A 4,676-nucleotide genomic window follows, 5' to 3' on the forward strand; every position below is an offset into this window, starting at 1 on the left:
GCACAAGGCGAGTACTCTGCCTTGGGATTAGCGACCTGTCGCTAGGCACTGGTGCTGTGCTTTCTTCTCGGGAGTGGCTGCCGTGGGGCACCGAATCAAGTTGGGTGGGGCACTCCTGTAACCCTTGGTTCGCTGAGGGAGCTGGAGGGAATAGCCTAGGAAGGGCAGGTCCAGGTGGGGGCTCGACAGGTGGGCGCACGGTGTGGGTCAGGGCAGAGGACACAACGGGGGAGTGGGTGGTGGAGGAGAGGAGGTGGTCCTGGCACGGGAGGCCCTGAATCTGAAAAGCAGGACAGCTGAGCGGACGCCTGCTGCTCCGAAGAAGGGGCAGAGGTGCCGTCAGAATGCGCAAGCTCTTCCTGCTGGTTGTGGGTTGCCTTTCTGCTTCAGCGTCCTCGGAACCATCACCACCATCAGCGCTGAAAACTCTTCTTCCCCGCCCTGCTTGCGGATTTCTGACCCAGAAGCAGCACGCTTTGGCGAGCAGGGAGCTGCTTCAGGTTCCTCATTTTCTTTCTTGGTTTTCCAGGCAGATGCGGATCAGAATTCTTTTCTTTGGTGTTCTCCCGCTCATTACCACTGCGGTGCGCAAGCCCATCCCCCTCACTGCCTCCATCTGATCTGTCTCTGTCACTGTCATCAGTACTGTCATCTCAGTTGTCTTGATCCAAGTCCTCAGAGCAGCCGTCTTCTTCTCTGGTGCTGGTCGCATGATTGCCACGGCTATACGACATCTCACCTGGGAGGAGGAAGACCGAGAGCAAGCCCACCTCACTGCTGGACGTTCGCGAGACTCAAGGACGGGGTGGACTTGAGACCCGGAGGTCTCCTCAGGGGACACACATGGAAGACCATGGCCAGGAAGAGGAAGGAGGAACTGCTGGATGGAGGGTGGCTGGGCGCCGGGGAGTGGCATGTCCTGGATTCAGATGTTGGGAGGAACATGCCGCACATGGAGCAAAGGGATACTCTCTACTTGCACACGCTGAGCATTCTTGACAGCATCAAAATATTGCCCAAGTTGAGCCTTTTCTGTTCGTGTTTTGCGTCTAGCTTTCTCAGTTCTTTGTAAATATCTGCTTTCTCTTTTTTTTTTTTATAGTCATAGAATATATTCAAAGATTTCACGAAGCATTTTAGGCTCATCTGTGAGTATTTTCTCATTTAATTGTGGTTGTTGCACTGGGTTGAGTTTGGGGAGATGGCTCAGTAGAAGAAGCACCTGCCTGGCAAGCACAAGGGCCTGAGTTCAATTCCCAGTTCTGTCAAAAAAGAAAAAAAGAAAAAAGAAAAGAGAAAGGAAAGAAACAGTGCTTGTTGCACTGGGTTACACTCCATTTTGTCCAATTTCTTCACATCCTGGGTAATCTCCTTGGGATCTTTCACCTTCAAAACCGAAGCTTGAACCATCTTGCACTGTTCTGTGTTCTGCTTCAGTTCTCTCTTCTGAGGTTCCTTTTGAGCTTGACTTGTAGGATTCATAAATTTCCCACTCCTAGTGGATGATACAAATCTCTGTCTCATATTGACAAAGCTATGTGGTTTACTTATTCATTAATAAATACTTCCTCTGGGCTCTTAGGACGACAGAGGCAGGGAGAAGGTGATTTCTGGCCCGGTCACATCCCAGGGGCCCTCACCTCTGTCTCTCAGACAGGAAGCAGTCTCCACCATGTTCAAGCCTCCTGCTCCCAGCTTTTTATGCAGTTTTCACATGCTCCAGAATTTTATGCACAGAGTTGTTTTTTACCTTCTTAATAGGTATAATGCTGCTATATGAGTTTTATTTGCATTTCTGTGTTCATGCGCCAGTTGTATATCTTCACCTTGATTGTACTAATCAATTATATCGAATGAGATTAATGTTACCCAGGGACTGAAGAGTTGCGGGTCTCCTGTTCTCAAAATCTCACAGGGCTGTCCATTTCTGTGAAATGATTAGAAACAGCATGGGATTCAGGGAGAAAGTTCTAGGGTTGTTGCTGTAAGTAAGCAAATTGAAATAATGAAAAAATATGGCTACTGGGCAAGTCCCTCGGCGGGGTTTTGGTCTCAGAGTCTTTTTAGGAGATTTCATGATTGTTTTTGTCCCCCAATTTTTATCCTTTCCATCCACGGAGGATTCTTGAATTGCATATGATTAATTTCGAATATGAGGCACTCAAACTAACTGTGGTGTTTTATTTTCCTTGGGAACGTCACGCTTTGGACTCACCCTCAGCTTTCCGCTCTTCGCGGTTCATTTCATTTTGGCACAACGTGCCATTCAGCTCATGAAGCTTTTAAACTCTCCCCTAGATACTGGCAGATAATGTTTGGCAAATTAAAAATAGATGAAAGGAAACCACAGAATGCCTTCTTAAAAATGGCCACATATTAAAAAAAAAAATAAATCAATTAGGAGAGTGCTGGTAAGCGTGTGCCCGGATGAGGTGAGGAGGCAAGCGCTTCTAGTGAGAAGACGGTTCTGAAAACAAGGTGGAAGAGACCGTGGTTCCTCATCCACTAATGAATTTAGCCGACGTTCTTCAGCACTTCCTGCATACAGGAAGTATTGTTCTAAGCATGGTGATTTATTTGTGGACAGAACGGACTCCGAACATCACACTCAAGCATATTCAGAAAATGGAATGTGCATTCATTTCATCCACAGAAGCTTCCGTGAGACTGATGACATGGGCAAAGCGCTGAAATGGGAGCCCAGGATATTTTTCTAGTCGATTCTGCTCCTGCTTCCCATTCCTCAGTCTCCTACTTCCCCTCGCATTCTCCATAGGTGAGCTCACTTCTGATCTAAGGGATCGGAACAGTCTCTTTCCCCTCTTCGTAACAGACCACTAAGCCCCGTGCTCCGGAGTGCCTGCCCCATGCTCACCTCCTTTTCCTTTATTTTCCAGAGAAGCTGATGTGCACAGCTGGGGTCAGTCCACTGCCTAGAGCACCAGGCCTGACCTGCTCTTGTCTCCTGCAGTGTCCCATGTGTGGTTACTCACTGACATTTCCACATAATCACTTTTTCCCATGAGTGCAAAAATAAAACATTTCTAATCTTAAATTAAAAACAATCATCCCAAGATGCTGCATCTCCCTGTGGATAGAGACCACAGTTCCTCCTTCTAGAGGAAGAAGCTCCCTGAAGAAGTATATTGAAGCAGTCTTGCCTTTGCCTCCCAATTTCTCTTGGAGTCGTTCTGTCAAACAACTCTTACCCACTTGACCAAAAGCTCTGTCATGGCCAAAATCAGTGTCAGTGCTCGGCCCTCACTGCAAAAGCACATGGGAGAGTTTCCACCTTCTCCTCCTTCAAGCCCTGCCCTCACCTGGCTTTGGAGGCACTCACACGGAAGCCGATCACCAGCCTCCTCTGGTCTGTGGTCATTTTCTTCCACCTTTTCAGACACTGGAGAACTCAGGATTCCATCTCAAATTTCTTCTCTTTTCTACCTATACTCAAACTCTCAATGGTCTCTTTGAATATCTTAGTAATGCTTATATGATGATTATACCAAATTATGTCTCCAGCCCAGAATTTCTCCTGAACTGTGAAGTGTTTCTAAGGTCTCACTGAGTACTGCGCAGATATATCCAATGTTGTGTGTAGAGGTGCTGCTCCTCCTCACCCCACTCTGCTCTCCTATGGTGTTCCCCATCCTAGCAAACAGCACTGAGCTCATTGAGTTGCTCAAAAGTCTTGGAACCATGTCCCATGTCCTATTTTTTCCTTGATGTGCGAGTTTGAACCAATTAGCAAAAGCTGTTCCAGGGTGACAACTGCTCACTTCCTAGAGTCCAAGCCACCACTGTCTGTCCATGGCACACCTGCCTCCTGATGGGCCCCCTTGATTACATAACCAGACTGCGTCACTCTGCTGTCCTCCTGCCTACCAGCCCCCCATAACATTTAGACTAAACTCTAAAACTTTTCTATGAATATCTGTTGTCTGCCCCCTGACTACCTTTCTAAACTCATTTCCTATGAATTATTTGTCTATTCTCTTCTTCTCAAATATCCCAAGATTATGTGTCCTCCAGTGTGTTTGCTCTATCTCTTCCGTCAGCCCCCTCTTTTGGACAGCTCCTTCCCCAGGCATTTGCCTGCAGGACTGCCATGTCCCGTTGATGTCTTGGGTATGGTGTCTCCCACCTTGGGATAAGCAGCTTCCCCGTTGCACACCTTAACTCCTCATTTTCTTCATGTTATTCTACCAGATGCATTTACTAACAACATTAAAACTCTCTATGTAGAATATAAGCTCTGAAGGCAGGGATTTATTCTGTGTGGATAATTGCTTTACTATACGTGTCTATCATATGCTAAGTCTCCAGTAAATATTTTTGAACTGATAGAATAGCCAGATTGAGCAAATAAAACATGTGTGATGACTTGTTAAATTTAAATTTCTGATCAGCAGCAAATAATGTCTTAGTATAAATATACTCCAAATATTGTCCACATTTTATTTGGAAATCCTATAAAGGAATATAGCCTTGGCCTGTGAAGAAGTATATCAAAGCAGTCTTATCAGTTACCTGTTTGCATCAGGGTTTGAGAGGGAGTAGATTTAATACGGGACATATAATTCATAATGTTCACCCAAAAAGTTAATGCAGGAGAGTAGAGAGATCTGTTCATGCACCAGAGACTCAAGCAGTCCAGCTGAGGGCCTGGATTCCAC

The 4,676-nt window shown here is 46.2% G+C and overlaps 1 pseudogene; it reads right to left on the reverse strand.

The window, feature by feature from the left end:
• Window positions 1–207: 207 nt before the first annotated feature.
• Window positions 208–1,524, reverse strand: LOC101568965 (annotated as a pseudogene).
• Between the last annotated feature and the right edge of the window lie 3,152 nt (window positions 1,525–4,676).

This window comes from Octodon degus, unplaced genomic scaffold, assembly GCF_000260255.1.
Source record: "Octodon degus isolate 3935 unplaced genomic scaffold, OctDeg1.0 scaffold00057, whole genome shotgun sequence".
In the NCBI taxonomy this organism is placed as follows: domain Eukaryota; kingdom Metazoa; phylum Chordata; class Mammalia; order Rodentia; family Octodontidae; genus Octodon; species Octodon degus.